This window comes from Notechis scutatus, chromosome 2 (assembly GCF_049901735.1).
Source record: "Notechis scutatus isolate UNSWTSFEM ecotype Mainland chromosome 2, rNotScu1.2, whole genome shotgun sequence".
NCBI classification, from domain to species: Eukaryota; Metazoa; Chordata; class Lepidosauria; order Squamata; family Elapidae; genus Notechis; species Notechis scutatus.
The window spans coordinates 235,956,127-235,976,575 of NC_142010.1; the positions used below are offsets into that span (position 1 = coordinate 235,956,127).

Below are 20,449 nucleotides of genomic sequence, written 5' to 3' on the forward strand. Positions count from 1 at the left end.
GCATTTGATAAGCCTGTAAAAGGTGAAAGAAAATAATCATGATACTGTAATTTCTATTAATTACCTGCATGCTTATAGATGCATAATCTGAATGCTGTAGGTGCTCCCTCTATATTGACTTCATATACGCATAAAACTGTAATAGTTTTATTCTAAGTAGATTCAGGGAGCTCAGGAACTGCCTCATCACCAGCCAATTCAGATTTGTTAGATTTTAAACAGAACTGGGAATAAGATCAATGGATACAGCCAGTTTCTGTTAGACTGTTTCAAGATTTACAGATGACCTGTACCTCAAATAAAATCATATTAAAGTGTATAGGACCTTATTGAGGAAAGTCCCAATGGCATTTTGTTTAGTTTTTTCAGGCAAAGATGCTGTGAGTTGTCAGAAGAAACAAGAAAGAGGAAGTTGGTAATTAATAATAAATTAAAATAGCTAAAGTAGACTGTCTATAAAATGTCATGAGGGATAAGAAGCAATGTCAAAACGCTTATACAGATAGACAGCTAAAGTCACATGTACTTGCAGGAGAACAAAATAGAAAAGAAATCCTGCAGAACATTTGAATATCTATGTATAAAGAAAATGGCAAATTGGAAAGGACAATATTCAGATTTTGAATGAGAGATGCACTCAGGACAGAATAAGACCACTGTTCCAAAATAAATTAAAGTTTCTGCTTTCCCTTCATCAGATACTGTTTTGGAGGTCTGTGAAGTATAGGTATCTTTTTATTGGTTTTATTTTTAATTTCAGATACTAATGGGCTGTCATATGAAAGTAGTGGGGTTGTTTTTTCTGGCTCAGGGAGCAGCAGTGCATTGAAACCACAGGGAAATAAATTTGATCCAGATTAACAGGAAGAATTTCCTCACAGTAAGAGTTGTTAACCAGGTAAATGGAATATGAAGAATGTTCCCTTTCACTGAAGCCTTCAAACAGAGGCTAGATATTGATCAATAAAAGTCTAACAGGAAAGGTAGATAAAAACAGGATATTTCAAAAGGCCTGAAAATGCAAAGATGATACTCTTAAATTTTTTCAATCTATTTGCTAAGATGGGAAAGGTTGCCCTGCATCAGGAGTGTCAAACTTGTGGGGCCGTGGGCCGAATGCATCAAGTGATAGCCCCGCCCCCATCCGGTTTAGTGAAGGGGAAAAAGCCTGGATATGTCATGTGATGCCGCTGTGACAACGTGAATTTGACACCCCTGCCCTACATTATGAAGACCTTTAAAAGATAAGTAGCAAAACTTGTACTTTTCTTCTGGAACACACACTGCAGCTATTAAGCTGTTCCAAAGTTTCATAATGAACTAGTCATAGTTACCATGACGTTAACTTGAGCAAGACTGGAAGTTTGCGAGAAATGACAAGGATCTCCAGATTCATCTCCAATGCTGATGACTCCCACAAGTCAGGGCAAAAGGTGAAGGATGGAGGGAGATTATCTATGAATCAGCTGCACTTGACATTCTTGAAACAGTTGGAGCAACCGATTCATTTCAAAGCTAGTGTTTACAGCTGAAGAAACACACTACCCTGAGTATCTCATCTGTGATCACCAGAGAAAGAACGGAATAGCTTCTAGAATAGCCTCAGGCACTGAGGGAAGCTCTCCACTGCTCTTCTACACATGTACTAACACATACTAATGCTGTATTCTCATTGCTCCCAGCCACCAACACGAGTTGGATTGCATACTGTTTAAAGTAGCTATATTTTGAACCTCTTGAACCTCTAAAAGTGACATTTTTATTTGCCGAGAATATTTGCAGGCAATTATTAAGGGCAAAAATACCCTCTCTACATTACAGAAATAATTATAGAAATAATATTACTCGTGTTATTGCATTTATTCCACATTTCTTCTATGCAATTTTAAAATAGCTTATATATTATCTGTATCAGGTAAAGGTGAAATCTTCAAATTGAGCTTGAATATACAGTAGTAAAACTTTAAAAGTGACCGTTATTAAGTAAAATAAAAATCATCAAGTTCTTCAAGTTATTTTAACTCTATTGGTTTAAAAGGTACGCCCATTAGTTTTCTCAGCAACTGTTACATGAGGGAGAGGAGCTGGGGTTCAAAGGCAGAGCTTTTATATGATGGTCCCTCACACTGTAGAACCATCTCCTTCCAGAGTTTTGCATAGCACTCTGGAATCCTTTACCAAAATTAAAATGTTAGTTATATCAAATCAAATAAAATCTTCAAGTCTTATTTTTACATTGGATAAACAGAAAATCTTCAGGTTAATCTTCACTAATACATGAAGGGAGAAGAATGGGGTTCAAATTAACTAAGTTATTGTCATCATTTAAGGACACAACAGGAATTTCAGGGAACAATACATTAATTATATTCTAATTTGAAATTATGCTTTCAGCTGAAGCACTAAAAAAATATAATTTAAGGGATCTACTGCCATCTTCAGGAAATCATATATGGGACTTGTGCCAAATAACTTATTATTAAAAATATTGGATACATGATAGAGTATGCTATCACTGGAAATGTACAAAGATGTTTGAATGTTCTTATGATTCACTTTCCATACCACAGAGTACTGGAGTGCACACATATTATTGCATGTCATTATCTTTCAGTACATTAAAAATTATGTGTGATTCACAATAATTTCTGCTGTCTGTAACTTTCCCTAAACTTTTTTATTTCAACTATACCAAAGATACTTCTTAATACAATTATTTTATTGTACTTTGTGCTGCTTTCCAGACAGTATTTTCTTGTAGTTGCATCTAAATATTTTTTGCATATTTCTCAATTATCTTATCTTTTAAAGTTCAAGGAAGTAGATGAAATTGATAATTTACTTGACCTTTATGACCATAACTGTTATGGTCTTGAAAATCAGTTGTTTTTTAAAGTCAAACGATTTTTTTCTGATCTTAAAATGAGATTAATACAACTGAGCATGTTGTTTCATGTATTCTGGGCACCTCAGAGAATGTTAGTAAGGCATAGTTTTAATTGATTTTCTTCTAATGATAAAATTCAGAAGTTGCAACATTATGATCTAAGCATGTACTACTTCAGCTCTATTTTGTCTGATATCCAAAAGATTATCAACATGTTAAAATAGTAACTGCTGTTAAGGATCCATATACCACTGTAGATCTAACATTTGAAATTTATCACAGTATCAAGAATTATAGAAGACTTCTGATTTGTGAAGATTTTACCTATATCTTCTGCTTAATTATTGTTTCTTTTTCCTTAATATCACTTAGATGTTTTTGGCAACGTTTTCACATTTGCAACCGCCTATTTCTATGGAGTTATGGTTATTTTTTATATATAAGGCAACACACCTAGCCTTCTTTATGAATGTATTTTTTTTCTGAACATATTATGTATTTCCAGTACTAGGACACCAATTGTTCTCCGTAGAACTGCTGCGAGCATCCAGAGAGTGGGAGGTGCTTCAGTCCTTCCTTCTCACAGGCTGAGTTATAATTGAAGAACGCTCCTCCTTCCTCCACGTGGCTCCTCCATGCGTTCTCCCAGTTTTCACTCAGCCTTCGAGAAAGCAGGCAGCGATCTCTTGTTCCTTGGCCGTTTTTCAGAGTTTTTTGCTTCTAAGTGTTCAGGTTTGCCTTTATTCCTTTCCTCCTTGTCCCTGCGTTGATAGTGTGCTCTTAAATTTAATTGGTGAGGCATTTTTTTTGCCTGTAGGAAGGGGTTTAAGGGCTCGGAGCTTTACTTCGCCCCCACCCCTCTTCTCTTTCTCTGCATTTCCGAGCGTGCCTTTATCCAGCCGCTTGTCTCCGTGCCTTGATTTATTGCACTATTATCATTCCCCCTAGAACGCTTTAGAGAAGCAAGCGCTTCCTCTCCCAGCCCTGGCTTTTCGTTGTTCCTGATTGCCTGGTAGCGAATAGGGCTGGTGCGCCTCTGATTGCCTCGCGTCGTGCCGGGGGCCATTTTGGAACCGCCTCGTGGCCGGCGCCATTTTGTTTATTTTAAATAATATTTTTCCTGGCTGTGTGTAAATTTTGTTTTTGGATTTAAGCTGTGTGGATTGAGGCCCTAAGCGGGACCGTCAGGCGCGTGGAGCCCCTTTTTTTATTGGAGGACACTGTGGTTCCGGCCCTGCTGTCTTTCCTTTAGAGGTTTTTTTCTTGTTGGCTTTTTCTGTCTGTATCAATCAGCTTGTTCAGAGGCGCGGGCACGTACTTCCCATTGTGTTGGGAGGCTGCCTAAAGAGGCCTACCTATTATACTTATTTTGCTTTCCTTATTTTTTTGGCCTCTGCGTTCATTCGGCTCATTTGGATTTGTATTTAATAATTTTTATTATTATTTTCTCCTTGTGCCTATTTGGCCCTGTCCTTGGGCCCGCCCTAAAAAAAAAAAAAAAAGGAGAAAAGAAATTATTATTATTAGTTATTTTATAATATATTCCAGCAAGCTTTTGTGTAGATATTTTTGGATAGTTTTCTCCTTGTGTTTTTAGTACTTGGTGTTTTAAAAAACAAATTCAAATAAATAAATAAATAAATAAATAAAATAAAAAAATAAAAAATAAAAATAATAAAAAAAATTTTTTATTCAAAGGGGGACGTGATCTGATTTGGGAAAACCGGTTTGCGTTTGTAAGCCGAACTCCTAGGCGTGCCAACCGCCATATTTGTTGTAAGGTTTTTTTCCTTGATACCATGGCAGAGAACAATCCAACTGGCTCTTCCCTGAAGGCCAAATCGAAGACGCACTATCTTCGTAAGAGGGACAAGGACTCCTCAGTGCTTCTCAAAAGGACGCCTTAAGGCGTCACAAAGCTCTGGAAAAGGAGTTCAGTAAGCGATCTAAAGAACTGCACACTATAACTACCCCACCTTCTACCTCTGCCCATCCCCTCCCCTGCCGAGTCGTTCTTCCCCCTCCAGGTGCAGTACATCCACCGGAGCCGCCAGCCATCCCGTACTCCAGAGGCGACCTTCACGCCAACCGCTGCAGGTCTTCGCCCTGAGGAGCCGCCGTCAACCATCATCCCTGATAGTATCAGGGAATGGATGCAATTGCTATCCGTCAGGGTATAGCTGATGGAATGCAGCAGCTATCCAGACCTGGTTCTCGAGGAGGACTTCCGGCGTTGAATCTTTATCTGGTCGATCTCTCTCCGGGCAGGCGCCCCAGCAGGGTCAGGTACCTTCTCATACGGATGCCCCATCCCCAGGAGGGAGGAGCCTCAGGAGGTCTCGCAGGAACAGGAGGAAATGGGCTTTGAGCCCGGGGAGGAGGAAGGCTCTGAGAGGGGGTCCTCGCAGTATTCTGATTTCCTTCTCGGGGACCCTATGGAGGGGGAAATGTCAGAGGGCGAGGGCATTTCTCCCGAACAACCGACGGTTGTGGGCCTCTTTAAACCCCAGTTATTTAAGTCCTTATTATTTAAGGCTAAGAATAGCTCAGGCCTGGCCTCTCAATCTCCTTCTGATCCACCGCCATCGACTTCGGAGGATCCAGATGACCTCATGTTCAGGCAACCGATTGTGGAAGCAGAAGTTATTCCGGCCCCCCAATCTTCTCAGACTTGGTTGCGAGGCAGTTGGCCTCGGTGGGTCCTACACCCGCCCCTCTAGTCAGGATAAGAGGATGTTTAATCTGGACCCAGCATTCTCTTCTATGTTAGACACCCCGGAGGTAGACGATCCAATTGTGAGGCTGACCTCCTCTTCCACCCTACGGATGCGTTGGAGGCGCTGAAGCCAGAGGACAAGCGGGCGGAGATGGCTCTTGGCGAGCTCACCAGTCCGATGCCTGGGCCATCAGGTCGGCCACGGCCGCCTCCTTTTCACCCGTTCCTCCATCAAGTGGCTCAGGCAGCTCAAGCAGCATATCCCCCGACTAATACCAGGGCCCATCAGGATATTGCAAAGATCACAGCAGCGGCGGAGTTCGCGGCTGATGCCACCTTTCATTCGGTTAAGTTCGCTTCACGGGCCATCTCCTCCCATGTTACAGCTAGGAGATTACTTTGGCTTCGGCATTGGCAGGCCGATGTTAAAAATAAATCCAAGTTGGCTTCAGCCCCCTTGGCAGAAGGGAAGCTGTTCGGGCCTGCCCTTGAACCCTTGCTTTTGGAAACTCGAAGTAAGAAGAAGTTTCTTCCTTCGCGCAGGCAGGAGTCTAGAGGGTCCCAGCCCTTTCGGAGGGCTCCTTTCGCCCCCCATACCAGTCGTCATTCTCCCCTAGATTCCAGGGTTCCCGTCGTTTGGTCATCCTACCACGACCGAAGTGATACAGGAGACAGGAGCCGAAGAGGAGGCAGCTTTAGGAGATCCTTTAGAGCAGGGGTCCCCAACCACCGGTCCGCGGACCGGTACCGATCCGCGGAACAACTCCTACCGGGCGCGGCTTGCTGGCGCCACCATCTTTTTCATGAAAAAGTGCTTCCGGTGAGCTTTTCCGGGTAGAAAGCTCACCGGGAAGCACGTTTTCATCAAAAAGATGGCGGCGCCAACGCTTCGATGAGCTTTTCCGGGTAGAAAGCTCACCGGAAGCTATGTTTTCATCAAAAAGATGGCGGCGCGTGTGCTTCCGGTGAGCTTTTCCAGGTAGAAAGCTCACCGAAGCACGTTTTCATCAAAAAGATGGCGGCGCCCAGCTGATGCCAGTGCTGGCCGCGGCGCCCAGCTGATGCCGGTACCGGGCCGCGGCGCCCAGCTGATGCCGGTGCCGGGCCGCGGCATCAAAAGGTTGGGGATCACTGCTTTAGAGGCTCCGGTCACAGGGCCTCCCGCCGGCCCAGATAGGGCCTCAGACCTTCTCCCCATAGGCGGTCGTCTCAGGCATTTTGCAGACCTCTGGGAGAGGTCCACCGGATGCCTGGGTGAGGAGTTCCGTGCGTTTTGGACTCGTTCTACAATTCCTCTCCCCCCTGAACATTTCAGGATTTCACCTGTCTCTAGGGATCCTACAAAGCGGGCTCTTATGGATTCCGCCATTAAACATCTGGCTGACATTAGGGCCATCCAACCTGTCCCATCCTCTCAGCGGGAAGAGGTTTTTATTCTCTCTTGTTCTTGGTGCCTAAACATTCAGGGGTTGGAGACCTATTTTAGATCTCAAGCGACTTAATCGCTTTGTCAGGCGCAGAAGTTCAAGATGCAGACTCTACAGTCTATTTTACAGGGTATCAGGGAAGGGGACTGGCTCACGTCAGTTGACCTGTCGGAGGCATACCTCCATATTCCCATTCATCCCTCATACTCAAAGTATTTGAGATTCTGTTATAATAACCAACATTTCCAGTATGTGGCCCTCCTTTCGGCCTTGTTTCAGCCCGAGGTCTTTCACGAAGGTGCTGGCAGCTCTGGCGGCCCATCTTAGACAGGTTCCCATCCGCATCCATTGTTACCTCGACGATATCCTTATCGTATCCCCTTCCCGACAGCAGGCCGAGAGGGATACTAGTGTTACCCTTTCAGTGCTACAAGATCACGGGTTTTTAGTGAATTGGGAGAAGAGCCAACTTAGCCCTTCCACCCGCATAGCTCACCTAGGAGCTGTAATTGACTCTGTTAAGGGTAAGGTCTTCCTCTCCCAGGAGAGGCTTCATAGTATTCATACTGCTATCCGGACTATCAGGCGAACTGGTAAAGCGTCCTTGCTCAGTTTATCCAAGCTTCTGGGGAAACTTGTTTCCTGCATTTCTATTATCCCATGGGCTCGTTTGCATTCCAGATCCTTGCAGTGGTTCCTTCTGCCGTACCAGCGCTCGGGAAGGAGCACATCAAGTCGAGTGGTAAGGATACCTCCAAGGGTTCTCTCATCCCTTCTTTGGTGGACTCGACCTTCTACCAACAGAGGTCATCTATTCAAGGAGCCCCAAAGGGTCACTCTTACGACAGACGCAAGCCTTTCCGGATGGGGGCCCATCTGCAGTCTCTGTCAGCCCAGGAGTTTGGTCTCCTTCGGAGCAGCGACACAACATCAACTGGTTGGAGCTTCATGCGGTATACCTAGCCCTGCGAGCTTTCGCTCCTCAGGTGAGAAGGCACCACATTCTGGTCCTTACGGACAACACTACCACCAAAGCCCATATCAACCGTCAGGAGGCACCCACTCCATCATCCTCATGAGAGAAGCGAGCGACTATGTCGATGGGCAGAGACGCATCTTTCCTCCATCAGGGCAGAGCACATTTCCGGGGTCTCCAACGTCCAGGCAGACTGGCTGAGCAGGGCCACGTTGGACCCAGCAGAGTGGCGCCTGCATCCGCGGTTGTTCAGGGAAGCAGCAGACAGGTTCGGGTCTCCTCTGGTAGACCTCTTTGCCTCGCCGCTCAACACGCAGACACCAAGGTTCTTCTCTCGGTTCCCTTCCCACGGGGCAGAGAACCACGGCGCCCTGCGTTGCCCGTGGCCTCCCGGCCTCCTGTACGCCTTCCCTCCGCTTCCGCTGATCCCCAGGGTAATTCGGAAGTTGCTGTTCGAGAGGCGGAGATCCTACTAGTGGCCCCATATTGGCCCAGGAGGCCGTGGTTTGCGGATCTTCACGGTCTATCGGTGGTTCCGCCGTGGAGGATCCCGCTGGACCAGATCTCCCTGTCACAGGGACCTCTGCTTCATCCAGAACCACAGTGGCTGCAGCTAGCCGTCTGGAGGTTGAGCGGAAACAATGATTGAAGAAGGCTTGTCTACCCAGGTCATAGATACCATTCTGGCTGCCAGGAGGCCTTCCACTACTCGAATTTATGATTCAACTTGGAACAGCTTCTGTAAGTGGTGCCGAAAATCCTCTGTCAATCCTCGCTCTCCTTCTATAGCACAAATTCTAGCCTTTTTACAGGATGGCCTAAATGAAGGTCTTTCTCCCAACACGTTGAGAAGACAGGTCGCGCCCTCTCAACGGTGGTGACTGGCGGCTCCTTCAGCTCTCTTTCCCACCACCCTCGCATTAAGGCCTTTTTAAAAGGGGCTTCTAATTTGCGCCGCCCGGTAGTGCATAGATATCCAACATGGGACCTTAACAAAGTTCTCCTGGCCTTGACTAGGCCTCCCTTTGAACCTCTCAGGAGGTACCACTCCAGTTTCTCACCTTTAAGGTGGTCTTTCTTGTAGCGATCACCTCAGCTAGAAGGATATCTGAAATTGCAGCTCTATCCGTGAGGAAGGACTTGTGCATTTTCATTCTGATCGAGTGGTCTTGAGACCAGACCCCTCCTTTTTACCAAAAATCAATTCTGCTTTTCACAGGGCGCAGGAGTTGGTCCTACCTAATTTTTGTCCAAAGCCTCTGCATGATAGGGAGAGGCAATGGCACACCCTCGATGTTCGAAGGGCGTTGCGTATTTACATATGTCGCACGCAATCCATCAGGAGATCGGAGTCCCTGTTTTTGTCATTTCAGCCTAAAACGCTGGGTCAAAGGTACCACCATCCACGGTAGGCCGGTGGATTAGGGCGACCATTTCCAAGGCCTATTCAGTTCAAGCTCTTCCAATCCCCAGTGGGATAACGGCTCATTCCACCAGGAGCGCAGCTACATCAGTAGCTTGGGCTACTCAAGCCTCGCTTCTTGACATTTGCCGGGCGGCCACTTGGGCCTCTCCGTCACCTTTCATACGCCACTATAAGATTGACACTTTCGCTTCGGCTGAAGCGTCCTTTGGCAGGCGAGTCCTACAGCAAGTGGTTGGGGATCCTAAGGAGATTCCGATCCAGACGGAGTCCCGCCCGTAGGACAAACATGCTTTGGTATGTCCCACTCTCTGGATGCTCGCAGCAGTTCTACGGAGAATGGGCGTTGGTTCTTACCTGATACGCCTCTTCTCGTGGAACTGCGTGGAACATCCAGCCCACCCTTCTTGATCCGTCTGGTAGGGAATTCTGTTTTTCGGCCAATGATCGTTATTGTATATACTTGAGTTGTTTACTAGTTCAGTTAGAGGATTATGGTTGTCCTCTCGTCTTCGTGAAACTGGGAGAACGCATGGAGGAGCCACGTGGAGGAAGGAGGAGCGTTCTTCAATTATAACTCAGCCTGTGAGAAGGAAGGACTGAAGCACCTCCCACTCGCTGGATGCTCTACGCAGTTCCACGAGAAGAAGGCGTATCAGGTAAGAACCAACGCCCATTCTCCACACTTTGTAGTGGTGTATAAGCATCTGAGCCCTTCAGAACTATCCTTCTTAGGTTCATATGCTACCCCTTTCTTATCACTTTGCTCCCTGTAAGCAGGGGTGGGCTTCAAAATTTTTAGCAAAGGGTTCTCTGCCCGGTTGCTGGGTGGGCATGGCCATGGTGGGTGTGGCCTAGTCGGCTCCTGCACCAGGGCAGGGCAGGGCGGGGCATTTTTGCCCTCCCTGGGCTTTCCTCAAGCCTCCGGAGGGTGAAAACAGCCTCCCTGGACTCTGGAGGCTCTCTGGAAGCCAGAAACGGGCCCATTTCTGGCCTTCCCAAACTTCCAGGAGGCCAGTTTTTTGCCCTCCCCGAGCCTCCACGCGCACCCTGCACTTACCTGCATCCAAAACTGGCCACATGGGGACTCCTGGGATGGGCAGGGTGAACGGCACCAGAAAGGAATGAGATTTGGGGGTTCTCTGAACTTCACAGAATCTTAGCTAGGGGCTCTCCTGAACCCCTCTGCCTGTAAGGTTTACTATCTTAGGGCATATGCTTTCTTTAAATTTGCTTTTGTAGTTGGTTTTCTCTGTATTTCTCATTTAATTGCAGTGGGTTTTTTTAAAAAAAAGTTCGCAAAACTAAAGTCTTTGCTCTCCCTCACTCTTCTGTATCCCAAATCTATCACTCTCTCCACAATGGAAGAGTAAATCAGGAGGATGTTTTTCAGCCTTCAGTTCATTTTCTCTGTAACTTAAGTTCCAATTTGTTGATGCCTGCTGAAAATTACTATTTTCTTTTTTACCATCCTAAAACATCCAAATTAGAACATACAAGTTGGTTTGACTGTATTTTCTGTTTGCTCTTTTCCTTTATTTTTGTTTAGTAAATTGGAATATCTGTATATAGATCACAAGTTCTTTATAAAGGAGGCACAAGAACTACAATTTTTATTCTGGGTAAGTTGTGTTTTATCAGATTGCTTCAATCCGCATAGAGTTGACACATTTTGCCTTAAAATGAAAAAAAAACCTATTAAATATTCAGGCACTCTTCCAAATAAAATATTCTGTAACAATCTTCTGCTATTATGGTGCCTTCCAGATGTCTTGGACTAACTTCTGGGTAAAAGCAACAGGCTAAGGAAGGATGGTATCTCACTCAGTAAAGTCTTTGTTTTTCCACAGTTAATTTGTATTGCAGTACTGTAGAACAGAATTCAAACACCAGCACAAAATTCTGTGTTGCTTTTCAGGCATTATACAATTACTGAAAAAATCCTGATCACTTGCCGTTGGGTATTCAGAAGATCCACATCCTGATTGATTTTTTTCCAGAGTAGCCCTATATATTAAATCCAGTTCCAAGTAAGAATGAATATATTTGTAAGCCTAGACTCATAACATTTAGAAATATTATATGCTAATATCACAACTCTGTTCTTGTTTACTCAGAAATAAGTCCCGTAACATTTAATGTTTGTGTATATCTATCACCTGTTTATCTATCAGAAGGTCTTAATGTTGAGTTTGCATATATATATATATTATGTTGTAAGATTCAAATATTTAAGAATATGAATATTTAATATCAAAGTATGAATATTTAATATCAAAGTATGACTAATATACACAGTTAATATATTTACTGATCATAGTCCAGTCTCATCTCATTCGTTTTACTCTCAAAAGTGCTTCAGGCCGCTTTTAGTCTTAGAAAGCATTTCAAGAGGCACAGAACTTTACATGGAAATTGTAGCACAGAACATTTTAAAATAGCCAACCATACAGATCAAAGCTTTGAAAGTATATCCAGATGTCATGATTCTTCTCTAAGCAATAATTGTTAAGAGTTCCTAAAAATGCTTTCAAAGTCAAGTTGGCCAACTGCCTATGTAACTGCACCCACTTTATTGCAGCTTTATTCCAGACCTCCCCCTTTGCACTCTAGTCTTGCTTTATGCTCCAATTGTGGAAAGAGGTTCCAGGTAACAAAATACATGTTTTCTAGCTCTGGTTTCTATGATTTCTCAACTCTATTTTTCCTCTTGGGTTCAACTATATATTCTCTTTATTCTATTAATATTAGATATGACACAAAACATTTGTAGACATCTCTTTATCAAGTTGGTTGACCAGGACTGTCCAGATTTAAATGTATAGGCTGGCCAAGACAAACCAATTCCAACTACATAAGTCATTGTAGGTTTTCAAAGAATAAAGGATTGCAGCTTGCCAGACATTACCAGCCCTAGGGTTAAAATGGGGCAAGATTAAATAAGAGGAAAGCAGTACAAAATAAAGGCAGTAACACGAATATTAAAAATATACAGTGGATATAAAAAGTCTAACACCCCTGTTAAAATGCCAGGTTTTTGACATGTAAAAAAAATCAGACCAATATAAATCATTTCAGAATTGTTTCCACCTTTAATGTAAGATACATACTGTTCATTTCAATTGAAAAGCACTGAAATCATCTAGGGCAAGGCTGTCAAACTCCCAGCCCCTGCGGGCCGGATGCGTCATGTACTGGCCACACCCAGACCCTTAGTGAAGGGGGAAAAAGTCCTGATATGCCACGTGACGCCGCTGTGATGACGTTTGACACCCCTGTTCTAGGGGGAAAACAAACATAAAAAACTTACATGGTTGCATACGTATGCAACTTAAAACTAGTACTTTGTTGAAGCACCTTTTCATTTTATGACAGCATTCAGTCTTTTTGGGTAGGCATAGCACTTCTTCCCTTGAGAATCTTTACCCACTTTTCTTTGCAAAAACTCTCCAAATCTGTCAGATTCCTGCACACAACCCTGTTCAAATCACCCCACAGATTTTTAATTGTATTCAAGTCCAGACTGTAGCTGAGCCAATCTAAAACTTTGATCTTCTTCTGGTGAAGCCATTACTTTGTTGATTTGGAGGTATGCTTTGGGGTCATTGTGGTGTTGAAAGGTGAAAGATCAAAGTTCCTCTTTATTTTAGAGAGGCCTGAAGGTTTTGTGCCAAAATTGACATGATATATGTAAGTGTTAATAATTCCCTCCACTTTGACTAAAGTCTCAGTTTTAACTGAAGAAAAGCAGCCCCAAAGCATAAGGCTGTCACCACCATTCTCCACTGTGGGTATGGTGTATTTTTGATGATTCACATGTAGAATAAAAAAAAGAAATATATAAAGTGTCCACAGTGTATTTCCTACTTACTGTACATGCAGCTCCTACTCAAATCCATGAGTTATCATAAAAACAAGTACTTTAGCACTCACTTCCCACAAATAGAAAATGCTTAAAAGTAAATTTCACACATCCATATTAAAGTATCAAGCAAACTGTCTTGACTGATTAGCAATGAGTCATCCATACCTGTCTTTTAAAGATTCAATGAAATCATTTTTACTGATTTATAAATGGGCACATTGGTAAGTAATAGTTGGATAAATATTTTTTTTTAAATATCTATGTACCTAAGTTAGACAACTCTGCTGACAAACAATTGTGATTGTGTTATGCCTGTTCATAATTTTTTTCCTGTAAGATGTCACAATAAAATTGTAGTTGAGAACCAAGATAGAACTAACTGAACTATAATTATGTCAAGATATAATTATGTCAAGAGATATCAAATAAGATAAAATGAGTTATAATTATTTCAGGCTTTTAGGACTACAACTGTAGTTTTTATATATGAAGATCTAGGCCATAACGCGAGGGCAAAAGTTAAAAATTATCATCAAATATAAAGAAACCAAGAAGTATTTGAATGAATAGGCATATAATTACAAAAAAATAACTATGATGTCAAATCTTAAAACATCTTGCATGAATTAAATAATGAGACTTGTGACCCCAGATCCCAAAAACACTCTTGTGGGTTTGTTTTTTTAAATTTTAATTACTGCAACAAAATTATTGACATCTTTGGTATATTTGCTTAGAGACCATAGCAATATTTTCATGTTTGTTTGTTTTTTAAAAAAACAGTAAATTCACAATCCAAGCAAAAGAAAAGAGAATCTAATAACAGATTGGTTATGTCATTATTTATAATGTTTGTGCAATCTTCTTGCATGAGCCAAGTATATGATATACTGTTTCTTCTGTTTCTTTGCACAATCTGCAATTTGAATTATTATTTTTCATTTTATTGTCTTGATTGCCTTAGTTCTGAATAATTGTGGCTTGTTGCAAAGTCAGCCATATATTTAGACTGGATTTGGCATTTTTATCCTCCTAGTGGGATAGGCAGATGTTGACATTTGATGGTGTTCAAGGTATTGTCACAGGTTGTAAGCTATTCCAAGTAACGCTGTCTTTTGCAATTGTCAATGCTATTATTACATTATTATTAAAACAGATACAAAAGAATTAGACACCTTTCTTGAGTTGCTGAGGATGAGGTTTTTGTTACTGCACTTGGAGGGGCAATGGCTACAGTGGATGAAATTAGGATTTTCCATGTTTTTCTAAGTAATTTGAAGCCACCATTAGGTTTACATTTCAGTTTTTATGCATTTTTATGCTTTATAATGCTTATACTAGTACTCTCATAAAGAAAAGATGAATGCATTTAAACATCTAAGATACAACTGAAATTCAAAGATTTGATTCAAATCTGTATTTTGAAATTCAAAGGAAGCAAGTTTTGACTTGGACAATTCAATAGTAAGTAATTTGACTTAAGTCTTTAATGGAGAACATCAGTACAGATGTGGACCTTTAGATTATGGACAAACCTCTCGGCTTGTCCAACCACACTGAATTCTGGAATTCTGTTGGGCAACATATAAAATACATAATATAATTTTATAATATAAAATCCTTTACAAAACCACCTGCTTTTGACCTGCCTCACTTTGCCTGGTTGAAATTGAACAGAAGTACGTGTGATACTGGAAAAAGTGCCTCTGTCTTTTATCAGTGGGGATGGAAAGTTTTCTTTTCTTGTGATTATGGTGCTGATAGGCAAACTATTAAACATTTTGTGCAAGATTCCCCAAGATGTATGTTTGCTGGTTACCTAGAAGATCTGCATGAAGCAATGCCAGAGGTGATAATCTAAATAGCTGAATTGGACATCCAGTTATGTGAGGCCATTGCCAACCCCCCTAGAAACTTTAGTTATAATTACATGGACTGTGTATATATATATATATATATATATATATGGTTACTTCTCTTCTGTCGTATTCTCATGTGCTAAATAATAATAAAAATAATATAAAATCACATAATAATGTTAAAAGTTTACCATCTTGTGGGGTCAAATTACTAGCTGTTCAAGGCCATATGCAGCCTCTGAGCCATGGCTTGGACATGCCTGCTTTAGCTGATAGTCTCTTTAGACTAGCTTCCAAACATTGAGTTTACATATGTTATGGTGAAAGTCTTTACACATCCAGGATCTCTTTCTGATAAGCTAACTTCAAATTTTAAAGCAATATCTCATCCATGTGCTGACCAGGCTGAGTGTACTTCAATTCTGAGATTAGTCAACCTCAGTTAGTTACTATGGTACCAATAATATGTTTGTGACTAGTAAGTAATTCTTTTATTTCATGACCTTCCTAAGAAAATACAACCTGGAACATTTTTACTCATTGCATAAAATGGAATGTTACCACAGCAGAACATAAAGGAAATTTCAAAGTTACTGGAAAGCTCATGCGGAGACAGGTAATACTAACTGGAAGATCACATGTTTTGCATTATGACACTTTTTGATTTAGACCTGGGCAGCTAAAAGAGATCTGAATAAACTTTTGATCAAAACCCATCAAAGTGTTGTCAATAAAATCAGGCAAGGCATGGTTCTTTTGACAGTTGCAATGGGGCATATTCTACAAATGCCGCTACACTTTCCAAGGAAATGAATCTGAAGGTTTGTTGAAACAAAAGTGACTTAGCACCCCTGACACACAGGAAACTCTCAACTTACAAGCATTTACTTAATGATCACTCAAAGTATCTGTATAGTGACTCCTATAACAATATCAGAGTGATTTATGACTGATCCTCATGCTTACAAACATCACAGTGCCACGTGTATGTAATTATGACATTGCAACATCCTGGGGGCATGTGATAACTATTTCCCAGGGGGTTCTGTCAAGCAAAGTCAATAGGAGAAGCCATATTTGCTTAACAACCATGTGATTTGTTTAATAATGATGGCAAAATAAAATAAATACCATAAAAGAGGACCTGACCTGGGGTGCTCACATTGTATCACTGGTCAAAAGGGCCCAGCAGAGATTATACTACCTGAGACTTCTCTGAAAATAACTGAATGGAAAACTGCTGGTGATCTACCGCTGCACCATAGAGAGCATTTTAACTTACTGCACCTCTGTACGGTTTGCCAATTACACAGTGGCAGATAGGACAGCACCCCAGAGGGTTAACGTCATTGCCCAGAAGATCATTGGTTGCCCTCTCCCCTCTTTGGAAAACCTTTATAGCTCTCGCTGCCTTAAGGAAGTTCAAATCATTCTCCCATCTCATCCTGGGAACCCTTTTTTTTAACTATTACCATCTGGCAGATGGTACAGAATAATAAAAACAAGGACAAACAGGCTGAAAAACAACTTCTATCCCAGGGCAGTAGCTCTTTTGAATTCTGCTCTTTTGAATTCTGCTGTATGTGGTGTCGGTTTTCGGTTCAATGTGTGGAGGGTGAAGGATGTGTGTTTGTGTTTATTTTCATGGTCATGGTCATGATGTGTACTGAAGATGGTGTTTGATTTCGTTGTACGAGGTGCAATGACAGTAAAGTAAACTAAACGAAAAAAATGTTTGTAAAATCAGGCACAATTCATGTAGTAACCATACTACTTAACGATGAAAGTTTCCGTCCCAAATGTGACCATAAGTCAATGTGCTATGTATTTATTTATGTACAAAACTTTGATGGCGGTCTCTCATATAATGACTAGGCGCAACTTGCCATAAAAACAAAGACAAAAATAGTCTCCCATCCCAGCCATCAGACTATCCGTCATGCTTAGCCCTCACCCTAGCCCAAAGCTTATGGGAAAAACAGATCTTCATGGTCATCCAGAAGACTGACCTATTGCAATTCTGGAATGCTCATATCATTTAACTTGATTGTACAATGCATTTGTTTGTACATGCTACAGGAATAGAAGTGTTTTTCACTGAATGTAGAAGGAAGTCTAAAGGGCCTATTTTGGAGCCATAACTTGTAAAATTTTAACATTTTGACCAGTGTAGTGATCAATTTGGTTGAGATGGGAGGATGGGACACAGAGAGAAAGAGTATATAATGCTTCTCCATTTAATATATTTTATATGAATTTGGCAAATAATTTTTGAAAATATACATTTTGAGTCTTAAGATATACATTTCATGCCCATTGTATGCAATGCGCAATACATTCCACCATTCAGAAAAACGTAATAAACAATTCAGAAAATTGATATAAAAATACAAACAAAGCATTTTTCCAATGTGTCAGATAGCACTTAATGCCACTGTTTTACTTGATAGCAGTCCAATTTTCCCAACTTGGAAATACATTTTTTCTAGGGGTCATAAATGCACTTTCTAAATTTGTACTGAACAACAACTGTTAATTGTGCTATCTCTTTCCATTTCCCTTCCTGACACAGCTGGCAACTTAATATATATTAAAAGTTTAGAAAACAACAGTAGCACAATGTAGAAGAAAGGCTCTAAAACAGGCTGTCTCTCTTCCATCAGCAAGCAAAATACAGTTGTGACAAGGTCAGGAAGCAGAAGTTGGTTTGAATAGTTATACTGCTTGAAGTAATAAAAGTTAACAAGTAATAGAAATACCAAATAACTGATACATTATAAGCTATAGCTTCAGCCAGGCCTGGTCTATTCATGACTACTTTTTCATAGAAAAAAAAGGGGTTAATGATCAAATTAAGTGCATATCAGGTACTCCATGCTTTCTAAAGTCCAGTTGTCAATCCAAAAATGCTTCAGTGTCCTTGAATAAGTTGTAAAGACACGAGTAAGATCTGCATCAAATCAAACTACTGTATAAGCAAACAGTGTAAAATAAAACACTGCGGTTGGTTATAAAACTCTTTCTCATGTTCTACAATTCCTTATTTGGCCTCATGTGCAATACAGCATCCCCAAACCTATTCTATAAGCCAACGCTTTTCCTGTAATAATTATACTGTTTATTATCCTGTTGTCAAAGTAGGTCTTCCACTTTCTCAAAACCAGGAAAAAGTACACCACCAAATAGAAAACAGAAGGTGGAGGAGGGGAACGGATAAGAAGGAAGAAAGCCCCAAAGTTTACATGGAGGCGTCTGGAGAGCCTCTTTCCTGCCAAATCAATGGAACAACCCCTGGACCTGCGGTTTTCCCCTTCAGGGCATTGCAGCCAGTCCAAAAGGAAAAACAAAAGCAGTTGGGAAGTTTTGGATGCAAAGCGTCTGGTAATTCCCCTTCCCCCTTTATAATTTATGCGTGCAAAAGGAACAAGAATGTTACAGTGCCCTGACACACAAAGAGGCACGAAGGAAGAGGAGAGGATACCAGGCTTCTGAAAGTGCTTTACTCCCAAAGAATGCATGTGCAAAAACACCAAGACAAACAAACGCCTCCTTCCCAGCCAGTCACCCAACCAGTAAGGGGTCCCGTGCACGAACAATGCAAGCAGCCCCGCTTCCTTTCCGTGCTGGAAAACCACAGCAGGAGGCCGAGCAATCAAAGGACTGGCAGATTTATCAGCCTGCTCACTTTGGGTTCAGCCAGATGGGAGGAAACGGCTTCTGCAAGAGCAAACGCGCCGCCTGGGAGAAGAACCGGGTCGGTACAGGACGGCGCAGTTCCAGCACCTTAGAAAGCCAGATCGGCTACAGCTGCTAAGTTTGGGGCTCAGAGGCTTGTTCCGCAGAGGCGGAAAATGCTAAAGAGGAAAATTGGTTTGGGTTGCAGAGACTCCGTGTGGTTTATGGTGTGTATTCCCTGCCGGTTAGTCAGAACCCCTGTGATCACCAACTGCCAAATCCTTCAGCAGGATCCCAGCTTTTCTCTCCAACTGCTCCCATACGTAACCAGCTGAAGGCTACATAATTCCGTTGCCTTTTTCCTCTTCTTCCCACCCGGTCACCTAAATAGCCGGAAGGCTGGAATTTGGGTCCGTCTTAAAACTAGAACTTCTCGGACTGCAATCCTACACGGGGTTTCCTTAGAAACTAATCCCGTTGAAACCAATGGGCAAACTCACTTTCTCTAAAAGGCGTGTGTGTGCCTGTGCCTCTTCCTGCGGGAGCAACCTGCATGCTCTTCGGTTACCCGGCGCGATACTCATTTGCAAGTCACCCAAAAGAAGCATCCCACCACTCCTCGTCCCCCATTCGAATTTGAATTACCCGGAAGAAAGTAGACTTCGCAAAAGCCGCCCGCATTCTCCGTCCCTCCTCGCTCCCCAATTCCCCTCGATGCAATGAATGGAAACGGCTGCATATCTGCGGCTCCCCCTTCCCGCCTTACCCGCCGTCCACGGCCGCTGCTCGCAGCCTTCCCTCTCAGCCAGTCAATCCCCAAAGCCGGGAAGAAAGCGCCCCTGAGTGCGCCTCCGCGGAGCCCTTCGGGTCACCTCGGTCTCAGCCTCCTCTCCGCCAAGGCCTCGGCGCGGCCAGTCCAGAAGGGCGGCTGCTGCTTCCCGCGGGAGGGAAGGAGCCGTGTAAAGCGAGGCTGCCTCGCTCTGCCCTGCCTTGCCCTGGACCAGCCCACTCGGCACTGACGTCCCCCGCCTTCCCTCCGCGGCCCACCAAGCTTGAAGGGTCGGCGGCGGGACGAGATGAAGGGAGGGCTCGGAAAGCGAAAGGGGCGGGCGCCCCACGGAAGAGCCGACCCGGAGAGGGATCTCCCCACCGAAAGGCGAGGGAGGGGGTGGGCAGGACGCGGAAGAGGCCGGAGGTGGATCCGCGTAAAAGGAGGGCTCTGCTGGGCAGCGCTGGCCGTGCGGGCAAGTGCCGAAGCAGCCCGGCGCTCCGGTGTTTTCCCGCTGGGGAGAGAGGGCTGCCCTGAGGGGAACTGGGGCGCGCCCAGACACAGAGGAAAGCCTTAGCGAGGAGGGGCGGCGGCCCCAGTTGGCCTGGAAGGCAGCGAGCGGGAGTCCTGAGGGGAATGGTTAACTTTCTTGAGGTTAACAAAAGGACCGTTAAGGCGTCCGCAGAGGGGAAAGGGGGACTCAATGAGTCTCCCAAGCGCCCCGCAAGAGCTCTTCCCGGCTGCGCCTAATTCCGGGGGCGAAGGGGTTCTTTTCCACGAATGGAGGCCATGTACGTGTGAATATACCATACAGCTGGCCGACCAAACTTTAGTGCGGGCCTGTGTGGGATT

General features: G+C 43.2%; 1 protein-coding gene across 2 annotated transcripts in view; it reads right to left on the minus strand.

Moving 5' to 3' along the window:
• LHFPL2 (LHFPL tetraspan subfamily member 2) overlaps positions 1 to 20,124 on the minus strand; it is a 104,863-nt gene extending 84,739 nt beyond the window's left edge. For both annotated transcript variants that reach the window (XM_026670597.2, XM_087958311.1), the window contains exon 1: positions 19,595 to 20,124. The gene's annotated coding sequence lies outside the window, so the exon portion shown is untranslated. The remainder of the gene's footprint in view (positions 1 to 19,594) is intronic.
• Between the last annotated feature and the right edge of the window lie 325 nt (positions 20,125 to 20,449).